The sequence below is a fragment of the Anolis carolinensis genome, chromosome 2, assembly GCF_035594765.1.
Source record: "Anolis carolinensis isolate JA03-04 chromosome 2, rAnoCar3.1.pri, whole genome shotgun sequence".
NCBI classification, from domain to species: domain Eukaryota; kingdom Metazoa; phylum Chordata; class Lepidosauria; order Squamata; family Dactyloidae; genus Anolis; species Anolis carolinensis.
Window position 1 is genome coordinate 281,655,077 of NC_085842.1, and position 27,840 is coordinate 281,682,916.

At 40.0% G+C, this 27,840-nt stretch overlaps 1 long non-coding RNA gene across 1 annotated transcript; it reads left to right on the plus strand.

Moving 5' to 3' along the window:
* LOC134296715 (uncharacterized) lies at nt 1-23,020 on the plus strand. The gene is made up of 4 exons (XR_010003551.1): nt 1-720; nt 8,623-8,711; nt 17,977-18,090; nt 22,144-23,020. It is a non-coding gene; the product is annotated as an uncharacterized LOC134296715 (long non-coding RNA).
* Nucleotides 23,021-27,840: the final 4,820 nt, after the last annotated feature.

The window sequence follows — 27,840 nt, forward strand, 5'->3', positions numbered from 1 at the left end:
ACACCCCACCCCCTCCTTCTCCTTGCGCCGCGGCGTCCCTATCTTGCCATTGTCCGCACCGGGTTCCATAGGAGGAGGAGTTGGAGGGGGCGGGGCCAGCTGGGGGGGCCACCAAAATTCTGTTCACCTACACACGAAAATTACCTAGGGCCTGGGTGCGTGGGGATGGACTGCCACCGCTGTGGTCCCTAGAGCGGGAATTTTGTGCATCGCTTCTACAGAAGCCACTTGCTTTTGTTCATCCTGCATGGCATCAATCTCTCCCCTGAGCAAAGGTAGATACCAAAGGGATCAGAAACATGTGGCAAAAGGGATGAGGAGAAGGAAACAGCTCCAGCTGATCTATTTCATCCCAATCTTCCTGTGTGCCTCCTCTTCCTTTTCCTGGACAAAACAGAGATTTGCAGGACACAGTAGGAAAGAGCTGGATCCGTGGGATAAGTTAAGCAGCACAAGACTGGTTCCTCATTCTACCTGTGTGCCATAAATCTTTGTTTCATCTGGGAAAGGAAGGGAGATACAAGGTGAAACAGAGACTCCTGGCAAACTGGCCCCTTGCAAACTGGCCCTGCCCATACTCATGCCATCACTTACCTGGCAGATCTAGTTCCTCTTCTTGTGTGCTGAATGGTCCTGTTGCCTCAGTGCTCCTCTTTCTTTGCCCAGGTAAAACAGAGATTCACAGAATGCAGGAAGGGGGAGAAGAGCTAGAGCCACCGGGTAAGTGATGCAATGGGCTGGCTCCTTCTCTCATCTACATGTTTTACCTGGGAAAGGAAGGAAAATACTGGGCAGAATGAAAACCTCAGGCCTCTTGAACAGCTCCTTTGCTCACTTCCTGAGGATGGGACTGCCCTAACTTTGGGAGGTGGCAATCTCTCAAATTCATGAACACACAAAACCACTAGTATAAAACCTATGAAATTGGAGGGCCAACTGTAGCTGGTTGGTGAGCTGACTGTTTATCTATATGCATGTTTGTGTTCTGTTACCAAATGTTTCCAGCTGCATTTTTGAGTTTACCACTCTTGATTTAGACAATATTCATCATAATCAGCATTACTAACATCAATCATACAATGAACCATAGGTCTAGCAGAGTTCATTTCTCACTCGATGTAAAAAGCATAATCAACATTATTCAGTCTTCTTCTTGTTTTCTGTATTCCTAAGGAAAACACATTCTGACATATACAAAACTGAAAAATACTTAACACCCTTATTATCCTTCTGTTGGTAATGTGTTGCTTTTGTCCAAAGGTTTTCTCCCTTTTTCTTAGTACACAACTACATTGTCAATTTAAATGTGTCAAGTTCTTCTGCCATGTTTAGCCCACACAGATAGTTGCTCTTTTTGGAAGTTTTAATCTGACATCCTTACTAGGATGGATTGCTGATTTAATCTTCCTGAATCTTAACTGTTCTTCTCTCTGCCTGTAAATTGAGAGACAAGGAAAGCTCTTACTATAACCTTCAGTCATAGCTGAATTCCTATGTATACTTCATCGTTAATAAGCTTCATACTGAAGACAGTCTTGATACAACCACCTTGCTGAAGCCAAACAAATCTAGAACCAATCAGATGGGATGCAAATTGAAAACCCAGTCTTGACTTCCATGCTGGAAGAAAAAATTGTCATAATTGTCTAAGCACACACACACAAATTAGATCTCATCAAATTAGTTGGTCTCAGCTCCTCATAATCACAAACTATTCTTGTCTAGTTAGAACCTAGCAGCATGAGCAACATGAGAGCACTCTTAGCTTCTGTACTTATTATATTACCCTGTTGTTGTGGAGAAATAATGAAGACCACTGATTTTAGTTCTTGATTAGTCAAAATCCTATTCAGCAATGTTCTGCCTCAGGCAGAGAGTGCAAACTGTTACCAGGGCCTACATGTTAATTCTGACATCTACTTTCCTTCCTGCGATTGCCGTGAGAAGATCAAAAGGAAACTATCAGATAAGAAAAGAAATCTGAATGAGATCATCACTTCATCCTCATCCCACCCTTGCGATGGCTTAACCTCTGCCATTATACCATTGTACTACTATCATAACTTGATTAGGGAGCCATCTCCATGGGCCACAAAAACTAGGGCTGGTCCAAAGCATTGCTATTCCAAACCAGCCATGGATTCTATCATTGTATTTATACCACTCTGCTCCTAAACCATAGCAGTGGCAGGAGTGTAATCATCACTATCCAGTTTGGCTGAACTTAGTTTGGCTCTGCTGTACAGCCACCTTACCTTTGTCATTTTTGTGGCTGTAGCTGTAGCAGCACCTGCAGAGTTCTGGAGAACTCCTGGCCATGGCTTGTCACCTTTGCAAAGACACCCATATGACTTGGAAAGACAAAGTCACTAACTGCAACCATGCCACAGAAAGCAGAACAATGAAGATATGATAGTTTTCATTGTTCAGTCCATCATTGCGTCCACGTTGTGCAGAATTGTTACTCATGTGTAATTAATTCAATTGAAGTCACAAGAATGTACTTCTGACTAGAAATGGAAAGGCCCAGGCTCAAAACTGAACTGATTTTACCCAAATAATGTATCTTTGGATGTTAGGTAATTGTTGTGGTGGAACTTGGACTTGACATTGCACACTATGAAGCTCAATCTGGAAAACTGGTGGTTGTCAGAAATTGGAGAGGATATCAGATATTAAAAGCCAAGTTTGCAGCTCAGAGGTGTGCTTAGATATTGCACTAGTCTTATACAACCAAATGTGATGGCATTGGCTATGTGCTTGATAAGCTATGGCAAAGATACCTGCCTTTTATTGGGAGACAAAACCAGCAGAATGGTACCTGACCTCCATAATCTCAATAATACCCTTCCAACATTACCAATGGTCAGGGATTCTGGGCACTACAATCCAACAGCTGGTGACTCATGAATTGGTTCATTCATGCCATAGTACTTATCATGGGACTGCTTTTGAGAACAATTTATAGTTGAATTACAACTACGAATGCTAATTTATTTGACTGGAATTATAGTCCAAAACAACAACATACATGAAATGAGATGAATGAATGAATTAAATGAAATGGATTGATATTAGATGGGTTTTTAATCTATTGAATGCTTAATGTGTTTTTGGTTAGCTGCAAATTATTATTTATTATTTGTTTGTTTGTGATATTTCTATCCCGCCTTTCTCTACCCCGAAGGGGACTCAAGGCGGCTTTACATAGAAGGCAGCTATTCAATATCTTGACAACAATACAACAGTAAAAGACATTTTAAAAATCATAAAATTCAAGCAAAACAATGAAAACATTTAAAATCACAGTCATAATTAATCACATGATCCACAAGCAGAAACCAGGCTGTCCCTATAGTCATAACATATTGATCCATATCTGTTTGTTTATTGCACAGGTTCTCTAAAGACTTGATCACAGAACCAGATTTTTACTTTTGACGTAGGTTTTTAAAAAAAATAATTTTATTAGATATGATTACATTTATGATGGTACTGTTTATTTTTGTGTTATTGTCTTTGCTTTTAATATGCTGTTTGCTGCTTTGATTCTGAATCCTGGAGAAAAGTGAGATAGAAATAAATTAATAATTATGATAATAATAATTTTAGAGAATGTAAAACCTATATATTCCATGAACTTTCAACTGTTTATGTTAGAGAGAAATTTCAATATCATTGTAGTTATTATTTTACTGCATTTAATATATCTGATACTTTGATATGTCCACTACCCACTTTAAATAACTCATCTAGAAAAGCAGAGTAAAGACTTATTAAATAAATAAATCATTTTAAAACCCCATGATGATGTATTTAATTACAAGTTAAACATTACAATCAATCAATACGATACCATTCTTTCAACTGCAGATTATTTTATCAGTTGATGTTGAGCATCCTTTATCAGGAATTATGAAATCAGAAGTACTCCATAATCTGAAAATGTCCACATGGGGATCTGAGATAGTGACACTTGTGCTTTCTGATGATTTCAGGTACACACATTAATGCACAAAATAATTGAAAACATTGTATGAAATTACCTCCTATGTGTACAAGATATATATGAAGCATCTATGAAAATTAGAATACCTAAAGATGGTAGTGCATGTGCTTGTAACCTCAAGGCTGGATTTTTGCAATGGTTATACACTGGGCTGATTTTGTACCAAGTTTGGAAACTCCAATTAGTTTAAAATATGGCAGCCAGATTAATTACGGGAAGATCTAGCAGTGAGCTATGCTAAAGTAACTCCACTGGGTTGCCAATTAGTTTCTGGGTGAAGTACAAAGTGCTGGTTCTGACCTTTAAAGACCTACATGTTTGGGTCCTGGTTACTTACAGGATCACCTTCTCCACTCACTGGGACACTGAGGTTCCCTGGGGGTGTTGAGTCCAGCCAGTTTCATCTGCTGCCCCAAGACTGTGAAATGACCTGCCAGAAGAGGTCCAGACAACTAAATCAGCTATTAGAACTCAAGACACACCTGAAGACCTCTCTTCTCTAGGAACAGTCAATTCTAAACTGTGAATTTTAACCTGAATTTTATTAGAGTTGGTGTCAGTCTTGTGTGTCTTTTGGTATATGTAGTTGAATAGTGTTGTATCTGTCTGTTTTGACTACCCTATTTACTAGAATAGAATATTAATTTTTTTGCCTTGCCGAAATATGGGTGTGCATTAGTAAAGGTAAAGGTTTCTCCCTGACATTAAGTCTAGCCGTGTCCGACTCTGGGGGTGATGCTCATCATCTCCATTTCTAAGCCAAAATGATGGCATTTTCTGTAGATGCCTCCAAGGTCATGTGGCCAGCATGACCGCATGGAGTGCCATTGCCTTCCCACCGGAGCGGTACCTATTGATCTACTCACATTGGCATATTTTCCTTTGCTGCTCTAATCTCAGACTCCATTTTAGAACACAGAGATGCCATTAGACTATGGACTGTTAAAAGCAAACTTTTCTTGCTGTTGATTATAAGAAAGATGCCCTGTGTTATCTGCACAGAGAAACTACTTCAAATGTATCTGTAACTGGACTGACAAGTTGTGTACCTGTATGCTGAATACATGAAGGTTGTGAGTAAACCAGATATGTTACTTTTAACAAAGTCTACTTTATTTTTGTCTCTTGAGAGCATGATATAGAAACAAGGTATTTTATGGAGAGTAGATGCATTTTTGGGCACTGAAAAGAAAACACTTCTGAAACTCTGCTGTTTTTTGTGCTTTGGCATAATCTCTGAGACAACTTAAGTTAGCAGTGTAAAAACTGAAAACCAAATTGCCTTGCATAAGTATGTGTAGTTGTACACCACTAAAGAGAAGATACTACTCCAATGAGTTTTTGGCTCTTCTCTGGGAGATCATACTTATACCAAAGGTTATGATTTTCAAATGGGTGTGAATGCCATTCTCCAGAAAGGTTATGGAGATTATGGTTTTCCAAAAGGTTATCATCTCTAAAAAGTTATGCCTTTCCAAAATGGCTCATTGCTATGAAATCATGGGAGCTGCAGTTTAAAAAAGTCTCTAGCCTTCTCTACCAAAGAATGTAGGGGACTCACCAAACTACAACTCCCATGATTCCATAGCCTTAAACCATGGCGGTTAAAGGGGTGTCAAACTGCATTACTGCTACAGTTTAGATGTACTTTTGGTTGCACAGGAATATCCAGCCAGCATACTACTTCCAGCTGGCGGAGGTTGAGTTCCACTATATCTGGGGACCCAAACTAGGGAAGGCTTTAGTGCTTGGGATGATGGGAGTTGTTGGATGACCTCTCTGGAAGGCATCGGATGGGAGAAGGATGTAATAACGCGGTGGAAGCGAGGAAGGTGCAGCGTTGAACCTGATTATCTCTGCTGGAAGCTGACCAAACTGCAGCCTGGCTACTCTAGCAAGGCTGTGATCTTGTCCTTCCTTACCTAGGAGTCGGTCTCATTAACATCAATACATTTAGATACTTCTCAATAGAGGATTGCCTAGGACTGACTGTGGCTGAATAGTCCAAAGGAAGGACACCTCAGTTCAGGATCAAATATCATTTATCACTTTTTACGCACGTATACCTATAAACGCAAGGACACGTGTATTATTTACTTATTGGAGGTCATATGCCACCTTTTGGCGGCTGCGTACTTTGCTATGAGTCTTAGGCATCAGCCTCCAATAACTAAGCAGCGTGAAAATCTCATTGAATTCCATGAGAAAGACTTAACTGAAACTTCCTTCCCCTCAACTTAAACTTTGAGTTTTGAGTGTCTTTAACTCACGGACGTGGACTGGGTTAAAGCTCCAGGAAAAAGCGATGGGATTGCCTTCCCAAGTCCTTTCCAAGTTAATGCAGTTTGACACCACTTTAATGTTCTGGAAGTTGTAGCTTGGTGAGGCGCCAGCACTCTTTGACAGAGAGGAGAAATACCTGTGAAGCTCCAACTTCTAGGATTTTTAAAATACTGGTAGCCAAATTTCGTTCATTTTCATGGTTTCCTCCTTTCTGTTGAACAATGTCAACAGACAGGAAGAAACCATGAAAATGAGCAAAATCTGGCTACCAGTATCTAAAAAAACTCTAAAATCAAGACAGTAAATAAAGAGCAACACTAAAAAAGGAGAATCCCAGAAAGGAAACAATCAGGGCCAGCTAACACCTCCCAACAAAGGAGGCAGTAAAAAGCAGACCTTGAAGCTGCGAGGCTATTCAATGCTAATCAAGGTGGCCAATTGAAACATTCACACCTACCTCAAACAGACAAGAGTTCTTTCTCCCACCCTGAACTTTTCACAGATATATAAACCCCACTTGACTAGTTTCCAACATACTTCACAACCTCTGAAGATGGGCGAAACGTCAGGAGAAAATGCTTCTGAAACATGGCCATACAGCCCGAAAAACACACAGCCCATCTCTGATATTTATTTTTTCCACAGCGTGTAGTGGTAGATCGCTTAAGGTTATGAGAGATAAAGAAAGCCAAAGACTCTCTACATCGCGCTGTTTCCCATCTTGTATTTCCATTCTACATGTTCCTTTGGTTTCTATTCACAAAAGGTCCTTAGAAAGTTTCCCATCACACCGGATCCTCCTTCCATCCTAACTAACTCCGTGAAGACCAATCTCGGACACAACTACCACACAGAGGAGAGCTTGTAATTCCTAGGGATGTTTCTAAACCTCTAATTCTTTCGCCTTCCTTCCTACCAAATGTCCCCAAAGCTGCGGGAGTTGGTCCGCCGGGTTGCTGTCACATTCCGAAGGTGCTGAAGTTAGAAGCCACGTTTTCGCCCCTCCAGGAAGTCCCTTAAAGTCGGATTAATGCAGTTTGGCACCACTTTAACTGCTGTCCTGAATCTAATAGTCGTGAATCTGGGGGTTTGTAGTTTAGGAAGTCACCTACAATTCCAGGATTCCTTAGCACTGAGCCAAAACAATTAAAGTGGCGTCAAACAGCATTAATTCGACAATGTAGACTAATCCCATAGTAAAGTGAATTTATTTAGTATTCATGTGCTGTCGATGGTTTTCATAGCCGTAATCATTGGGTTGTTGTGAGTTTTCCAGGCTGTATGGCCATATTCCAGCAGCATTCTCTCCTGACGTCTCACCCATATCTATGGCAGGCATCCCCAAAGGTTGTGAGGTCTGTTGGAAACTAGGCAAGTGAGGTTTGTATATATCTGTGGAAGGTCCAGGGTGGGAGAAAGAACTCTTGTCTGTTGGAGGCAAGTGTGAATGTCGCAATTGATCACCTTGATTAGCATTGAATAGCCTTGCAGCTTCAAAGCTTGCCTGCTTCCTGCCCGGGGGAATCCTTTGTTGGGAGGTTATTAGTTGGCCCTGATTGTTTCATGTCTGAAATTCCCCTGTTTTTGAGTGTTGTTCTTTATTATTGTCTTGATTTTAGTGTTTTTTTAAATACTGGTAGCCAGATTTTATTCATTTTCATGGTTTCCTCTTTTCTATTGAAATTGTTCACATGCTTGTGGATTTCAGTGGCTCCTCTGCGTAGTCTGACATTGTTGTTAGATAGTCCAGCATTTCTGTGTTCTCAAATAATATGCTGTGTCCAGGTTGGTTCCTCAAGTGCTCTGCTATGGCTGCTATGACTTCTCTGACTGAGTTAGTCTGCAGTGCCTTTCATGTTCCTTGATGTCTGTTTGGGCAATGCTGCATTTGGTGGTCCCTATGTAGACTTGGGACTAAATTCGGCGGAGTGGGGTTGAAACTTTTTTTTTTAGTGAATCATGAAGAGTTGTTCCATAACTCAAAATAATCTAGAAATCGGGCTCCATTAAGTGGACAATAGAGACAGATAAACTTCAGTGGACACTCGAGGGGATTTGGTTAACCAGTTAAAATTCATGAGTATACCAGGATTTTTTTTAAAACCTGAAAATTTTCGGGGGGAAGGTTGAACCCCTAACACCCCCCCCCCCTTTGGCTACAGCCCGGAACACAACCGACGACTTTTGCTGCGAGAGTCAGTCCTTTTACCACGGCTGGCATTTATTATACATGCATACTTCCAGACTGTATATTTTTCTCACTAGATTTCAAATGCTACACTGATCTTTGAATGTGGTGCGTATTTCTCTTTCTCTCTCTGGTGCATCAGGATCGGAAAGGAGCCAGGATTTGAATCCACGACAAACATGACCATGAAGTCGGGAGGAAGGTCCCTTTAGGACTGGAAGTCGAGCGGAGGTATTGAAATCATTTTCAGGGCTCTCTTTCGCCCCAATTCTCCCAATTTTAATCCCCAGATGAACTTTTCCAATGACGGCGATGGGACTGAAGGAAGGAATTGTCCCAGGAAGGCGATTTTTCTAAGCTCCAGAAGCCAAGTCCCTCTATAGTCGCCCTGTCCGAATTACTTCCAGAGGGAAATAGCTATCCTTCCACAAAGGAACTTTTGCACACTCCGGTTGCGATCCTGGGATAAGTTTGTGAGGCTGTTGTAAAAGCTGCGACTCTCTGCATCTTCTGTTTTCTCATAGCCCTGCGTCTGGAATAAATGCAGTCTGATACGTCTTTAACTGCATGACTCACTGCTATAGAACAGGCATGGACAAACTTGGGTCCTCCTGGTGTTTTGGACTTCAACTCCCACCATTCCTAACAGCCTCAGGCCCTTTTGCCCCTCAGCCACTGAGGCTGTTAGGAATGGTGGGAGTTGAAGTCCAAAACACCACGAGGACACAAGTGTCGTTGTGATCACCTGAAACTCGCATCTATCCATCCCATTGAAACCAACTGGACAGGAGGTGTCCTAATACTGCAGTAAAATTTAAAGCTATTTTTTTTTAAAAAAAAAATCTCCTCTCGTAGCTTAAAGTTTGGAAATACTTCCAAAAGAGATTTTAGTGGCATTTCATTAGACTGCATCGCTTGGAATCAGGGTCAATAAACTGGTACCGTGAGTCCCGATCCCACTGAGCTCCCAATCCTAAATAGACGGGCTCGAAAGTCAATCCCATTCGTTTCAATTTTACGGATAATGATTTGATTCCGAAGGATCTCGAGACAAGACTTTCCCCTCTCAAGTGCGGCTTCGTGTTCTTTAAAAAAAATAAATTGATGAATGCATTAATTAAACGTAATTAATTACACTGAGAAACGCGAACAAAATAAACGCCCGAGGCACTGCACCGGATCACTTTAAACCCCAAACATGGCATTGCCCTGGAGTCACAGTTTTTAAACTTTTTTTCCGCCGGCAAAAGGCTCAAGCAGGAAATAAAAAGGGAGCACAGACTAACGAGTCAGGTATTAAAACGGCCAGGAGGAGTTAATTTTCCCTATTCCTAGGGCAAATTGCAAATAATCGTAGTAAAAAACAAACCCGTCTCGAAAGCGGATGAGTGTGTTTTTACTGCCCGCAAAATCTTCCCAATCCCACAGGATTTTGTTTTCTATGCTGGTCTTTATAACAGATCTTCCACCTTCTTTTTCTGAAACCTTTCACCCAAAAAGAGGAAAGCAGGATATTAATGACAATAATAATAATATTGGGGAGGGGCTCTGCACAAAAATTAATAAACAATGGCAATTCTATGTGTTGTTGAAGGGTTTCATGGCCGGAATCACTGGGTTGCTGTGAGTTTTCCGGGCTAAATGGCTATTTTCCAGAAGTTTTCTTTCCTGGCTTTTCGCCTGCATCTATGGCAGGCATCCTCAGAAGTACTGAGGTATGCTGGAAACTAGTTAAGTGGGGTTCATATATCTGTGGAAGGACCAGGGTGGGAGAAAGAACTCTTGTCTGTTGGAGGCAGGTGTGAATGTTTCAATTGGCCACGTTGATTAGGATTGAATAGCCTTTTAGCTGCAAGGTCTGACTGCTTACTGCTTGGGGGAATCCTTTGTTGGGAAGTGTGAGCTGGCCATGATTGATTCATGCCTGTTGTTTTTTATTTACTGTCCTGATTTTAGGGGTTGTTTTTTTTAAATACTGGTAGCCAGATTCTGTTCATTTTCATGGTTTCCTCCTTTCTGTTGAAATTGTCCACATGCTTGTGGATTTCAGTGGCTTCTCTGTGTAGTGTGAAATGGTGGTTGTTAGAGTGGTCCAACATGTCTGTGTTCTCAAATAATATGCTGTGTCCAGGTTGGTTCTCTAAAGAGAATGATATTAAATCAACCCAAAGGCGTTTCATCCTTCTACAAAATGCCCAGCAAGTGCAACCCGCAAATTGTTTAAGCAGTTTCTCTTGACTTCCTTTCCTTTCCTTTCCTTTCCTTTCCTTTCCTTTCCTTTCCTTTCCTTTCCTTTCCTTTCCTTTCCTTTCCTTTCCTTTCCTTTCCTTTCCTTTCCTTCCTTCCTTCCTTCCTTCCTTCCTTCCTTTCCTCCCTCCCTCCCTCCCTCCCTCCCTCCCTCCCTCCCTCTCTCTCTCTCTCTCTTTCTTTCTTTCTTTCTTTCTTTCTTTCTTTCTTTCTTTCTTTCTTTCTTTCTTTCTTTCTTTCTTTCTTTCTTTCTTTTCTTCTTGAGTTTGAAAAAGTTATCTTGCCGAGTCCCCATCTCTTTAGGGATGTATTAGGGAAAAAAATTACCTTGAAGCCAATAGGACCTACATTTTTAATAGCTCTGATCTGGGCAACTGATTTTAAAGCCTCCTCTTTCGATAAATGGACACCCCGCTGTTGAAACCTACTGGATGTGGGGTTCTTCAGTAGCGCCTTAAACTTCTCTGTTCTCTTCCGAGAGATCAGTTCAGCGCAGCCTTGCTGTCCCTTTAGAATAAACATCAGGGCCAACTTTTCCTTTCTTCTTCTTCTTTTTTAAACCAGCGGATTGCACTTGGACACGTGAAGAGTAAAGAGTGAGCTCGATTCAGTTTAGGACTTTTAAGTTACTTGGTTCAGAAAGAATCGGGTTTACGTTCCGCTTCTGAACTTTCCAAAGAGTAAAAAAAAAAAAAAAAAAAGGAGAACAAATATGGAACTTTAGGTGGCCAGGATCGTCACCCATATAATGTACGAACCAGCCGGCTTTCTCCTATATTGATCTACTCAGAAAGATGTCTAATGCAGCGGGACTTGTAGAATTTCCTTTCCTGTAATTTGAACCCATTACCCCGAGTCCCAATCTACAGGGCAGCAGAATGAATGCAGTTTGACACCACTTGAAATGCCATGCCTCAATGCTATGGAATCATGAGAGTTGTAGTTCGATAGGACCTTTAGCTTCCTCTGCCCAAGAGCAGGGTGCCACAACTAATTGCAGATTGCAAGATTCCTTACTGTGGAGCCATGGCAGTTCAAGTGGTTTCAAATCGTATTCGTTCTAGAGTGTAGATGCAGCCTTAGTCCCGCACTCAAACCACTATGCCAGTCTCACTCTTCTTTCTGGGTTGCTGGAACATATTCAATTTTTTTTTTTGGGGGGGAGAATAAATTTAATTAGCCGCTCTCTAATTTGGGCCCCTTTATAAATATGTTGCCGAATCACAAGGAAAATGTAGGAGTTATGGTTTAATTAACTTCAACACCGAGAGAAAATGCACTGTTGCAGAGTAAATGTTGTCCTTCATGGGCATGTTATATTTTTACAGTCCTGGGGCTCAAACCTGACTTCAATGGCCATATATGATGCTGCACACGACAAATAAATATTGGGTGATTTGTGCCTGGACAAACACTTTCTTAGTCTTTTGTTCATGATTAGACTTTGGCAACATCACCAAAAACCAAGAGCCAGGGTTATGTAGCCTTCAAGTCTCGGGCTTGGGTTGCATACACTGTAGAATTAATACAGTTTGATGCCACTTTAACTGCCATGGCTCAATGCTATGGAATAATGAGATTTGTAGTTTGGTGAGGCGCCAGCCCTCTTTGGAAGAGATGGCTAAATAAAATCAGGACACTAAATAAAGAACAACACTCTGAAAACATGGGAATTCCAGACATGAAACAATCAGGGCCAGCCAACACCACCCAACAAAGGATACCTCCAGGCAGGAATCAGCCTGGCCTTGAAACTGCAATACTTCAAGGTTAATCAAGTTTATTAATTGGAACATTCACACTTGCCTCCAACAGACAAGAGTTCTTTCTCCCACCCCGGACCTCCCATAGCTATATAAACCTCCCTTGCTTAGTTTCCAATATATCTCACAACCTTTGATGTGGGTAAAACATCAGGAGAGAATACTTCTGTAACATGGCCAAATAGCCTGGAAAACTCACAGTAACCCAGTGATTCCAGCCATGAAAGCCTTCGACAACACGATTTGGCACCCAAAAACAATCAGTATAGGGACATGTGCCAGGATTCTATATCATTGAGCCAGAGAGGTTAAAATGGCGTCAAACTGCATTAATTCTACAGTCCAGATGCACCCTAGAACAGTGGGAGGAAATTAGAGTTCGAGACCATGGAAACGCACTGGGTAATCTGGAACATAGCCACACTCTCTCAGCCTCAGAGGAAGGCAATGGTGCAAACCTTCATTTGAATAAATCTTGTCTAGAACCCCCCCCCCCCCCAATGATTTAAGGCCACTATATATTACAATTGACTTGAAGGCACACAGCAACTATCACACCATGTTAATAACATTTACAACTTTCACCCCAAGCCATAAGGCATGTTACAAACTATACAACACAATACCTTGGGGTAGCTGGTCCAAGATATTTTGCTGCTTGAGGTGGTGTTCCCCCACCCAAATTAAGACACCCAGCACCCAAAAACAATCAATATCTTTATAGAGGGAGCAAAAATATCAAGCATCTCTGGCCAGCTCTTGAAAAAGAAAAAAATGCAACAACCAAATAAATAATAAGCTACATTGGGCCTTTCGTATCCCCTGGGGTTTGGTTCCAGGAGCCCCATGGATACCAAAACCAATGGATAATCAAGCCCTAATCTATAATAGTAAAATGTTTTGTCGAAGGCTTTCATGGCCAGAATCACTGGGTTGCTGTGAGCTTTTCTGGACACAGCATATTATTTGAGAACACAGAAATGTTGGACCACTCTAACAACCACCATGTCAGACTACACAGAGAAGACATTGAAATCCACAGGCATGTGGACAATTTCAACAAAAAGAACGAAACCATGAAAATGAACAACATCTGGATACCAGTATTTTAAAAAATGCTAAAATCAGGACAGTAAATAAAGAACCACACTCTGAAAATAGAGGAATTCTAGACATGAATCAATCAGGCCCAGCTAACACTTCCCAACAAAGGATTTCCCCAAGCCGTAAGCAGCCAGACCTTGCAGGTGAAAGGCTATTCAATCCTAATCAAGTTGGCCAATTTAAACATTCATAGAGGAATTCTAGACCTGAATAAACCAGGGCCAGCTAATCAGCTGCCAACAAAGGATTCCCCCAGGCAGGAAACAGCCAGACCTTGAAGCTGTAAGGCTATTCAATGCTTATCAAGGTGGCCAATTGAAACATTCACACTTGCCTCCAACAAGCAAAAGTTCTTTCTCTCACACTGGAAAGATATATAAACCCCAATTGCCTAGTTTCCAAGAGACCTCTGAGGATGCCTGCCATAGATGCAGGCAAAAGGTCAGGAACCTGGCCATACAGCCTGGAAAAATCACAGCAACCCAATAGTAAAGTGGTGTTCCTGATGTAAAACCCACAGATGCCTTAAATCCCATTATATAGAAGCATATGTAAAATGGCAAAACCAAGGTTTGCCTTTTGGGGTGATTTTGAATATCTGAAAGCTGTGGGTGGATGAACTCGTGGATAGAGAGTGTATTTTCTGCCTTGGTTTATATCTACCTACCTAAAGGTAGGGCCAGGTCCATCTAGAGCAGGCCTGGGCAAACTTGGGCCCTTCCAGGTGTTTTGGACTGCAACTCCCACCATTCCATTCAGCTTAAGTGGCTGAGGGGGGAAAGGAAAGGGCCTGAGGCTGTTAGGAATGGTGGGAGTTGAAGTCCAAAATACCTGGAAGGGCCCAAGTTTGCCCAGGCCTGACCTAAAGCAATTTGCTTCCATTTCAACTTCCCGGGATCAATGCTATAAGGTCTTTACCAAAAAGTGGGGGTGCCTCACCAAACTGCAACTCCCAGGATCTCATAGCATTGAGCCATGGCAGTTAAAGTGGGGCCACATTGCATTCATAACACGGTGTAGATGCAACTCTGGACTTGGAAGCCATGAGCAGTTTTACAATGATGCTTAACACATTCCCTAGATAGATAAATAGATATACATAGATATTGGCTTCCTAGTGGGGATATGCGCATGCGCAAGCTTTCTCTCTCGCTTGTTCTCTCCTTCCCTCTCTCGCTGGAATGACAGATTCTCCTTATTGGCCGATTCCGTCTACGGAGAATGATTCATTTAGCTTATGAGACAACGCCCCCAACCCCATACAAAGCCCAACACATACACAAAGGGGGTGGGTTCAGACGTGGAAAGCGTTCACTGGGCAATAATCTATTTGCATTAACATATTCCTTACCAAAATATATTTGGGGAGAGACTAGGGAAGAGACCACAAAATTGGGGCACCGCTCCCCCTAGCGGCTGCAGGGAAAATGACCTCGCCTGCTCCATTTTTTCCATCAGAGGGGGAAACGCCCTTCGTACCAAAGATAAGGAGGGAGGCACTCCAAGCCACGCCCCCATGTCCAGTAACCAATCGCCAGAAAGGATGCAAATCAACCTTTGCGCGCACCGCTGGCTCTTCACCTAACCCCCTCCTTCGCAGATAAATTCGCCTTTTCTTTAGCTGATGGGAATGAGGAACTTCAGTGATAAAAAACAACACAATTTTGTGTCCCCAGATAAAAATTCTATCCTCCAATATGATTTCCTCTCTTCAGTCCCCAAATTGCTAGTATTGCAGAGACCAGAGTCAGGGAATCATTCACCTCTAGAAGGAGTATCTACGCTGCAGAATGAAATGTAGTTTGACACCACTTTCACTAAGGTAAAGGTTTTCCCATGACATTAAGTCTAGTCGTGTCTGATTCTAGGGTTGGTGCTCATCTCCATTTCACGGAGCACCCTGACCTTTCCACCAGAGCGGTGCCTATTGATCTACTCACATTTGCATGTTTTCGAACTGCTAGGTTGGCAGAAGCTGGGGCTAACAGCGGGAGCTCACTCCGCTCACCAGATTCGAATCACCAACCTTTCGTCAGCAAGTTCAGCAGCTCAGCGGTTTAACCCACTTTGTCACCGGGGGTCCACTTTCACTGCCATGGTTCAATTCCTTGGAATCATGGGAGTTGTAGCTTTACAGTAGTACAGTAGAGTCTCATTTATCCAACATAAATGGGCCGGCAGAATGTTGGATAAGTGAATATGTTGGATAATAAGGAGAGATTAAGAAAAAGCCTATTAAACATCAAAATAGGTTATGATTTTACAAATTAAGCACCGAAACATGATGTTATACAACAAATTTGACAGAAAAAGTAGTTCATTACACATTAATGCTATGTAGTAATTACTGTATTTACGAATTTAGTACCAAAATATCATGATATATTGAAAACATTGACTACAAAAATGTGTTGGATAATCCAGAACGTTGGATAAGTGAGACTCTACTGTAGTTCTCAACCTTTCTAATGCCATGACCACTTAAAACAGTTTCACATAATGAGTGGTGGAAATGTCTTAACTTTGCTCCTACACCACAAACTAGCTACAGTGCTGGGCCCTGAGCATAAAAACAATGAGCTACCTTAAACCAGAGGCTCCCACAATGGCCTAGGTGTTCTCAAATACTCTAAAACAGTGGTTCTCAACCTTCCTAATGCCGTGACCCTCATGTTGTGGTGACCCCCAACCATAAAGTTATTTTCGTTGCTACTTCATAACTGCCATTTTGCTACTGTTATGAATCGTAATGTAAATATCAGATATGCAGGATGTATTTTCATTCACTGGACCAAATTTAGAACCAATACCCCATACACCCAAATTTGAATACAGGTGGGGCTGGGGGATTGATTTTGTCATTTGGGAGTTGTAGTTTCTGGGAATTATAGTTAACCTACAATCAAGAGCATTCTGAACTCCAGCAACGATGAAACTGAACCAAACTTGGCACACAGAACTCTAATGACCAACAGAAAATACTGGAAGGGTTTGGTGGGCATTGACCTTGAGTTTTGGAGTTGTAGTTCACCTACATCCAGAGAGCACCGTGGACTCAAACAATGATGGATCTGGACCAAACTTGGCACAAGTACTCAGTATGCCCAAATGTTAACACTGGGTAAAATAGACATTGACATTTGGGAGTTGTAGTTGCTGGGATTTATAGTTCACCTAAAAATGAAGAACCCCTTGAACCCCACTAATGATAGAATTGGGACAAACTTCCCACACAGAACCCCCATGACCAATAGAAAATACTGGTCTTTGGCGACCCTTCTGACGCTCCCCTCATGACACCCTCAGGGGTCCTGACCTCCAGGTTGAGAAACGTTGCTTTACAGCAGTGGTTCTCAACCTGGGGTCCCCAGATGTTTTTGGCCTTCAACTCCCAGAAATCCTAACAGTTGGTAAACTGGCTGGGATTTTTGGGAGGTGTTGGTCAGAATCATCTGGGGACCTCAAGTTGAGAGTCACTGTTTTACAGCATCTTTAGCCTTGTTTGTCAAAGAGTGCTGGTACCTCACCAAACTATGTCTCCTCTGATTCCATACCATTGAGTCATGGCAGTTAAAGTGATGGTAAGTTGTATTCATTCCACAATGTAGATGTAGCCTAGAACTCTTTATTTCCATTCCCTTGATAGGTCTACCTTGTCTTTGGATACCTAAACCATGCCCTGAACAGAAGTTATGGATTAATGCAAGAATAGAAATTTGAGAACTGAAAGGAAATTTCATTGCAGATGGCAGAATTTGTATTGGGGGAGAGGTTTCAGTTTTTTTTCCCCATCCATCTTCTCTAATGCCAGGGAGATGTATAGTGGAACCTCAACATAAGAGCATCCTGACATAAGCGTTTTGAATTAAGAGCTATCGCTTGGCCCTTAACAACAAATGACAGAGTGCCTCATGCCTGTGTGCCTTGTGCTCTTGTCCACTTTGGGAGATTGCCGTTTTCTTTGCTCTTGTTTGCTTTGAGGAACTTTGGGTTAGTTGATTTTGTGTGGTTTTTATTCCTGGTATGTTTGGCTTCGTGAAGAGAGAGAGGTAGAGAGAGCAAGAGAAAGAAGGAGGCTGGAATGAGTCCAGTATGAAGAAAATGATGTTTCTGCCTCTTCACTTTGTACTTTGTGCTTCCTTGCCTCAACTTTGTGCTTCTACCATTTTAAAGTTGATCTTTCTTTTTATTGTTCCATGTGACTGTACATTTAAACATTATTTGTTATTTATGAAGTACATTTTCTTATTTGAAAAACACATAACAAAAAAGGGGGGCAAGAAGAATTATTAATAGAATTTCAATGGGAAATATGCTTTGAGATAAGAGCTCAGCCACAAAACAAATTAAACTCTTAAGTCAAGGTATCACTGTACTTTCAGAAAGGAAAAGAACAGATGCAAACTTCTCAAGACTCAAAGGACCTCATCTTTCCCACCAAAACAGAGGAAGGAGAGACAGGAGAGAGAGACAGCACACTCCTGTAATGTTGTTATGTAAGTAGATGCAGACAAAAGCAACTCCAATTCACTTCTTAAAATGCTATATTTACACAAAACTGAAAATCTGCTTTGTTTACAAAAAAACTTATTAAAAACATGTCTGAGAGGTGAACTGTATTTTCTTTCCTTTCTTGGAAATTGTAGATTTTTTTTAAAAAAGGACTTTAAAATCTAATTAGAGGAAGTATTCTTCAAGATGAAACTATCTGGTGAGACCAATTACAAAGGAGGTTTTTCATGTCAGGAGTGACTTGAGAAACTGCAAGTCACTTCTGGTGTGAGAGAATTAGCCACTTGCAAGAATGTTGCCCAGAGGATGCCTGGATGTTTTGATGTTTACAAAGGGTGTACGTGAATTGATTTTTTAAAATATTATGCCATAAGAACTGTGGGAATTAAAATGTTTAACATACCTAACAACTTGATAGCCACAACATCCCAGGATCACATGAAGCCTCTGGACAAACAGCAAATAAGACAGGAAGTAACCCTAGAGATGAACCTTAAAGATAAAACTATAGAGAAAACCACAGAGCTTGAGAACCCTAGAGATAAAACCATAGAGAAAACCACAAAGCTTGAGATACAGAAAGCAAGAAAACAACTAAAAGTGTTGTAAGCAATAGTGTACTAAAAGTGAAAGTGGCTGAAAGAGACACTACAATAAATCTTTGAAAATTAGATATCTGGGTTTTTTATTTTTAAAAGATAGCTTGATTACAAAAATGACTACAAGGTCAACAAGACCAAGATTCAAAGATTAGAAAGACCAAGAAGAAGCTCTTCCATAAGAAGAGCATCCAATGAGAGGAACTGACCCAATTAAGAACTCTTATAGGTGAAATGAAATATTTGGAGGCCAGGACTGACAAAAAAATTGCACAGGCTGAAGAATATTTAGATAAAGGGCAACAAGATATGAAGAAAAATATGAAACAGATGGCAAATACAATGACTGATATTTTGAAGCAGCAGAAGAAGCAAAAACAGAAAGTAAAAATAATCCATTTGCAAAATAAGGTGCAAATGGATTTCCAAAAAGATTCAATTAAACTCCAAAGATTAGAGTATGCACAAAGAGAAAACTCTTTGATGTTGAGAGGAATACCAACATTTGTGCAGGAACTTGATATGGCAATAACAGAAGTTGTGGCTGGAATCCTTGGTAGGCCAGAGCACATGGTCGAGTCTCAAATTGACAGGATCTTTAGGCTCCAATCCTAACATACAATAAGGATTCTAAGTGATGTGATTGTGTTGTTTGTAAGAAAGAAAGTATGAGACCAAGTTTTGCAAGCCCATGCCAAATATCTTATTGAAATATGAAATACCAGGATTGCAGTATTAAGAGAACTTCCATCTCAGACAATAAAGAAAATAAGAAATTCCTTTTCCCAACAGTAAGAAGAGAGGCTATAGATTCAGATGGGAAAATTCAGAAGGACTGATGATATCTTATAAAAGAGAAAGATATTGGTTAACATCAGCCATGAAAGCCCAGGACTTCTATGAGAGGTCCAGAAAAGACCTAGACCCAGAGGAAAGATCAGAGGACAAAAGAGAAAAGGAACATCTGGGAGGGCAGGAGGAGATGACAACCTCAATAGATCCTGGATAAAGTAGTTGTTCAACTACAATGGAAGGTCATTCCACATGGTGAAGGAGAATTGGATGATCAAGAATGAGGGCACTGATAATGCTGTCTTTAAATATAAACAGACTAAACCTGCTAAACAAGAGGAGAAGAGGTTTTCATTATTTGTGATTACTGGAAACAAAAAATAAATTCCCACTCAAATTTATGGATTACAAAAATGATGGATTTGGCAGAAATTGACAAACTGGTCAGGATTATACAATCTCTAGACTCAATCAAACTTAAAGAAGAAATCTAGTACTGTAATAATTAGAGATGGACCAATTTACTAAGCTTACAATTGCCAGACTCCAAATTTGAAGAAGAATGGCAGTGTTTTTTCAACTATTTAAAAGAAGAAAAGCAAATGAAAATATCAGGTTTTCTGTAGCATCAAGGAAAATTAGTAGTACAGGGATGTAGGAATAACAAGAAAAGAAAAAAAAAATTAGAGAAGCCAGTGACAAGAATAACAAAATTCTCAATGGTATCTAAGTGATCCTGGAAAATTAATCTATCAGAGATAAGAAGTTTTTATGACAGAAGAATAGGGTTTTTGATTATTAAGAGGAGAGTAGAGACAGGGTAGGAAGCATTAGTTAGGGTTTTCTATTTTTCATTTCTCAATGTTTCTATCTCCTTTGTTTCAAAACTCTGCATAGCCACTTTTCTATCCTTCTGTTCTAGATTAGAAAAGAAATGTTCTTTTTATTTATTTCTATTTTCTTTTTTAACATCATAGAAACCTTTTTAGTATTAGACAGCAATGGAAGAAAATGAAAATGTAAGATATTAAAAATGCCTGCGTTCTGTATCCACGTGTGTACCCTTCCCCATTACTCATATATTTGCAACAAAAATTATATGAAAATAATGAATTGGTCATCTGAATAAACATGTGTAGGATTGTTCCACCATTAAGTTTGGTCGGTGTCATTCCTAGTTGTTCAGTACTACAAATACTTACATATAAATAGGCAAAATTACCAAGGCAATTGTTATGGGTTAATTGAGATTACCACATAAGTCTGTTTCCTGTGCAATGTCTCCTCCTTAGACAAGTATAGATGCACCCTGAGTCCATCCATTCATTGTGGACCTCTTTTCTTCTTATTATTTCCTATCTTAGCAAGCATTTTAGCATTTTCTCACAAGTTATGTCATGTCATGATATGCCCAAAGCACAATCACATCAGTTTTATCTTCTAAAAAAAGTTGAGGATTGTTTTGCTTTTGATCCACTTATTTTTCTTTTTTGGCAGCCCATGATACTAATTGGACTCTCCTCGAGCACCACATTTCAAATGAGATTATTAATCTTTCTGTGGGATTTTAAACTGTCCATTTTTCACAGTCATAAAGAGAAATCTTGTTGCTTTTTGTATAAAACAAAGCATATCTGGTGTAAAAAAAAGCAAGTCTCAACCATCACTTAAAATATAACTGTGGTAATCTTTTTCTTGTTCTCTCTCTCTTAAATACCTTTTGTTAGGAAAAAGGTGATTTTCTTACCATTTCAAAATGATTTTAAAAGCCTTGTTTAGGGAAATTGTTAGTTTATTCAGATCATGAAATTTTGATTTCAGCATTAGAAAACTGAATTTTGTTGTTGTTGAACTACAAATGCAATAATCCAGAAGTCATTTCTACCCTGGTATAAGAGGGAAATATAGTCTGCCCTCCATATCCATGGGGTCTGCATCCAGAGAGTCAACCAAATATGTCTTAAAATATCCAGGTAAAATAAATGTAAAAAGCAAACCTGATTTTGTCATTCAAAGAGCATTATGAGCCTTTCCACACAGCCATATAACCCAGAATATTGAAGTAGATAATCCACAATATCTCCTTTGAACTAGATTATCTGAGTCCACACTGCCATTTAATCAAGTTCAATGCGGATTTTATGCAGCTGTGTGGAATGGGCCTATGTTGATATGTAGGAATATCCTGTTGTAGCTTCCCACCATTTCACAGATTGTCAAGCTCTTACTGGCACTCCTTTGAGTTGTTCACTTTTTTATATAAGAGATGCTATTTTACTCTGCCATTGTATATAATGGAACATGAGTACCCATGGATTTTGATATCCATAGTTGGTCCTGGAACCAAAGCCTGGTAGAAACCAAAGGCCAACTGTACTGGTCTCTCCAAACCTGTGAACTGGATGAGCAAATAGGGTCATCCCTAAAGTTAGGTTGACTCGACACTGTTTCACCTGGTTGCTACTCATAATGCTGTCGGGATATTGCTATCCTCAGGAATTTAATGGAGAGGTTCCTTCCTATGGCTTGTGTAAAGTTCTTAGTGCCATTTAGAAAAGGTGCTTGCTGAGAAAGCAGCTCGTCGACTGATTTTTAATTTTAATGCTTTACTTCTCTGTTTAAGAACACTTCTTGTTTGCTTTGCAGAATGTCAACAGATCTCCCCAGTGAATAACTTCTTCTGAAAAGTCAGAATTTCCTATATTGACTCTGATATCAACTTGAGGATGTGAATAACACTGCCTGCAGCTTGGTCTCTTAAGTAATGCGTTCTATCACAGTCACGATTAAAACATCTAGTTCCTGCTTTCCCATATGAAATGTAACAGCCTTTTAGCTTATGCTGTCAATCTCCTTTCCACTCCCCAAATGGAGGGGGGAGAGTTATGTTGCTTGTCTTATAAGTGGTTGAAAGCTCAATGAAATGCCTTCTTCAGTGATTAGAGTCAACATGCTTAATCTCATTATTATAAATGAGATAACTATTAAGAACATAGATCACTTTTTAAAAAAGAGTTAAGGTGGCTTAAGATTATTGACTTAAATAGGTTTAAGCATGCTTAACTCAGTACTGGATCTTGACCATGTTGTCTGTTCATTAAAACACACAAACACACAGAGATATTTCTAATATAACTTTATTTTCACTTATTAGTTTAGCTGATCAAGAAAACAGTCCTTGAAATTAGAAATAAATTTCATATGAGAGTTTGTGGAGAGAATTGTGGATAAAGCTGGACAATCCCCTCTATGGAACTTTTGACAAAGTAAATTCCATAGAAAGTAAGATTCAATGCAATAAATTACTCTATTGACTTGGAGTAAATGGCAATGCCATTGGAAGACCTTCCAGAATTCTACTTTGATTTTTATTCTAATGATTTGTGTCTTTGGTTTTTATTCACTGTAAATGTTTCTTATCACATGGGTTTTTGATAATATTTAAGAAATTCCATAAAGTAAATGAAAACAATTTTCTGTTCCTCATGAACATTTTTGTTTGCAGTTGTTCTGCAAAATTTATTTGCTGAGACAACAAGGCCATTGATAATCATTCACAAATCTAATCACAAACAAACTCCAGTGAGTTCAATGGCATTTAATCCCAAACAAGTTTATAAATTAATCTTAGGCTTTGTTCTGGGGTGAAGGGATCTAAATAAAGATGAAATAGTGAAGAGGAGGAGGAAGATAACAACAACAACAACAACAACAACAACAACAACAACGCATTGAACCCAAATGAAAAAAAGATTCTAAGAGCATGATCCAGTTGGCTGGAGCAGTTACAAGTTTTTTTTGGGTTGGATCTACACTGTCCTATATCCCAGGATCTGATCTCAGATTATCTTCTTTGAACTGGATTATATAAGGCCCCTTCTACACTGCCATATAAAATCTAGATTCATACAATCCAGTTCAAAGCAGATAATGTGGATTACCTAATTCAATAATCTGGATTATATGGCAGTGTAGAAGGAATGTAAGATCAGATCCTGGGATATAGGGCAGTGTAGATCCATCCTTAGGCAAGAAGTACTCAGAGGTGGTTTTACCAATTCTTTCTTCTGGAATATGATTTACAGCACCTGGTATTCCTTGCTGGTCTTCCATTCAAGTACTAAGCAGTGTTGACCCTCCTTAGCTTCCATTATCAGTCAGGATCTGGTACCTTTAAGGCATTTAGGCTCCAGAGTTACACCTAACTCTGGCCTCTTCTACACTACTATATAAAATCCAGATTATCTGCTTTGAACTGTAATCTATGGCAATGTAGACTCATATAATCCAGTTAAATGCAGATAATGTGGATTATCTGCTTTAATAATATGGATTATATGGCAACGTAGAAGGGGCCTCAGCCACATCGAATGCTGCCTGGAAGATCACATTTGTCAACCATCTTCTTCCACTTAGGGGCTAGATATTTTAAATCAATGGTATCTGTGCTCCTACTCAAACCCAAGATGGGGAATGTAAATTTGATGAATTATCTGATAGGTGAATAGGTATCACATGAAATTTAGCAAAGACTACTGGGATGAAGACAGTATGGTGGACCCCATCCTTTTCAGGTCAAGGATGATGGCAATTCAGATGTCTGCTACTAATATGATGCACAATATGCACACGGTTTTGTTTTGGTTTTTTTGGCAACATAAGGCAGAAATTCAAAGAGATAGCAGTCCTTGTACAAGCAAATATTAGACATATTTGCTCAGGATAAGCCTGGGATCAATCCACTGCTTTCGGTTTCCTAGCAGGATTGAAGCAGTAACCCATTCTGCTGATGATCAGTCTTGGATTGTGGCCATTACCCATAGGTTCTGGGGACTTCAGTTTATCATCCTGGATGGGGAATCAAAGATCGCTATTATAAGAGAGCCTTCCCCCCCTGCAGAGTTTCACTGAAGGTCCATTATTAAAACTACTAAAGTCGTTATTCATGCCAAAGACGCATCAATCACTTGGGCTGCACAATGCCTGAGTGTAAATTATAACATTATCTCTGAGCAGAATGATGATAATAAGAATAATAACGTTAGAGTCACAGTGCCGCTAGGCCACGATCCTCCTCTTGATCTGTCAGATTTGTTTTGCAGCATGAAAGGACTGGTTTCTTCAATCCCGAGTGCAGACATCATTAGAACTGTCAAGGGCTTCAGCAGGACTGGGCTGATATCACTCAGAGCCATGGCTGTTCTGTTCCTTGGAGAGCCTGACTTGGGAAGCAGTTGCCAGGGCAGAGAGCCGCTGCGAGCCATTCTCCTTCAGAACGACGTCCCGGCGAGCTGTCCTGCAACTGCCCTCTGTAAGTCACAACATGAAGTAAACCGCTGTCAGCGAGATGAAAGACTCCTTTCCTCTCATCTCTCCACTGCAGAATTACTTCAGTGCCACACTGTATTTTATGTCAATACCTATTTTATGTTTATTATTTTCCCCCCTCCAAAATAGAAAGGGCAAAATACAGAAAGAAAGAAATGCATTGTTCGTTGGATTCCTGATGCTCTGTGTATCCTAGCAACTTTTTATACAACAGCTTAAGGTAGCATGCAGTACATTCAGCATCGCCAACAATGCAGACCTGCAGATGTCTGAAGGTGAAATTCACCATTAATCACTTAAATTCAGCAATAATTGCACCTGTCTTGGCACTTTTCTATTGGCCACACTATTTTGCAAACTCTAAAGCTGACAAGATGTATTGTGGGGATTCAAAGGACTCTTCAATTTTGTGGTTCCCTCCCCACCCTCTAATACCATTGAGGATGTGTCTGAAATGTACTGTCACATGAGGTTCATGGTCCCAGAGAAGGATGCAAGACAGGACAGGGAAAATATAGTAGTATATTTTCACAGAGTGATCAGTTTTTGAATTCCAAAATTCCCTGACAAAAAATCAGAGGGTGCCAGAAGATTCTGGGAGATGTAGTCCGAAAAAACAGGAAAACTTCTAAGCTCTGTTCTTAGTGCAAGTATAAGCTTGGTTTGTAACTTTAAAACAAAACACTAGAACCCCAAGGTAGAATAATCAAATATACGGTTTTAAAGACTTGTATTGAAGAGATGATCTACTGTGCCATATGAGTTGCACACTGTATATACAAATAGAAGCATCCATATGAGTTATTGTAGCTCAAGATTCCAGCACAAAACTCCGGAAGTGGTGAGCAAAGCTACACAAAGACCTATCCAAGGCAGCCAATTAGTGCTCATACTTTACGGATGGAGAACAGTGGGGCTGAAATATAAATGGTTAGCACAAGGCCAGCCATGACAAGGACCTTTATAAAAAAAACAGTTTTACATGCTGTTGCTAAACTATTAGGAATCAGAATGTCTTGCCAATCTCCTGCATGCATACCCCCTTCAGTAACAGAGGCAGTATCTGTCTGTCTATCAGTTGCTAAGAAACATGAGTGGAAGAGTGCTGTAGCGCTCATGTCCTCCTTATGGGAAACTGGTTGTTAACTCTGTGAAGAGAATGCCAGACTAGATAGGTTTTTAATTTGATCCAGCTTGCCTTTTGCTTACTGAAAATCACCCAGAACTCTTCTGATCTATGTCATGCGTGCCTCTTTATGGTGCAATGGCTGCAAGCAGTCTAAGAACTTTGATTCTTTCAACCAAAAGTGATTGGAGAACAGTGTAATCACCGGTTTAATTAAGCCCCTGGTGATGTAGCAGATTAAACTGCTGAGCTGCTGCACTTACTGACTGAAAGTTTGGTGGTTCGAATCTGGGAAATGGTGTGAGCTCCTGCTGTTAGCCCCAGCTTCTGCCAACTTAGCAGTTCAAAAACAAACAAATGTGAGTAGATCAATAGGTACCACTCTGGTGGGAAGGTAACAATGCTCCATGCAATCATGTTGGCCACATGACCCTGGAGATGTCTATGGACAATGCTGACTCTTCGGCTTAGAGATGAAGATGAGCACCAACCTCCCAAGTTGGACACTACTGAACTTAATGTCAGGGGAAAACCTTTACCTTTTTACCTTAATCACCATTAGCACACCACTGAAAACACAATGAAGAAACTAAAGATCTGATACTAGATGCTTGACTGTACAATCTTTTGTTTTATGCAGTATCAATCTTTTCTTTTTCACAGAATTAAAACCACATATGAAAGTAACTATGAGAGATAAACTATACAGGTTAAGTAACCCTCATTCAGAATTCCAAAATTTGAAATAATTCAAAATTGTCCATGTTGCAGAGACAGCAACAACTTTGTTTTCTGATGGTTCAGTTTACACAAACATCATAACAACATTTTAAAAAGTATTGTGCATCAAATTACTTTAGGACTATGTGTGTAAAGTATATATGAAACATACATTAATTTCATATTTAGTGTCACATCTCCAAGATATCCTAATATATGTGTATATGTGAATACAGGTATTTCAAAATCTGAAAGGTCTTCTGGTTCTAAGCATTTTGAATAAGGGATACTCAACCTGTACTTAGAAAAAAAACCACCCACATTGTGCAATCTTCTTGTAGCTATACCACAACAGCATACAGTCACGGACAAGTGCTCATCTTCCTGTAAATGAAAAATTAATGCAATAAGGAAAGATTATGCAAAACCCCATCATCCCGACACACTAGCTTTCCATCAACAGAAAATTTTCAATGGTGAGAATGTAATGTAGTTGTTTTGGTTGTCATTCAATAATAGTAGGTGGATATCAAACAAATCAATGGCAATAGAAATTAGAACAATGAACTGTTGAGCAGATATGAACTTTAAGGAAATTGCTTTTTGGACTGAAGCTGCCCAGATTTCCTAGCCAAGTAGAGGGATTTTTGGAGCTGTAATCCAAAATGTAATGTTTTTGAGCTGTGCAGCAGAGAGTACACCCACATGGGTCTACTATTTAACTACTCAGTATTTGCTCAAGAAGGAATATATTTCCTCAACTGGCTGAAATTTACAGACTTATTCAAAAAAAAATTAATTAGGATCAATATCTTCATATACATTCTCCATCTTGGTAATCTGAAACTCGTTTCATTGTTGCTATGTGAAGCCTATTTCTTTAACTTGACTTTTGACAAAGGGGAAAACCAAAGAAGATTAATATAGGCCTACATCTCTGACTGAAAGACAGAAACCGGGGGAAAAAGAGAGAATGCTCTTATCACCATGGTAAGCTGGGGCTTGCTTGCAGCCTTGGTTCAAGGTTGTGTTCAATTCTCTATGCCAACAGAGAGCCTTCCTATGCTGGAAAGATACTCAAGAGATCAATTAAGTGCCATAGAAAAGCAGAAAGCAAACAGAGGAAAGCTTTCTTAAATGTTACCTTCTACAAAGATTATTGAGTTATA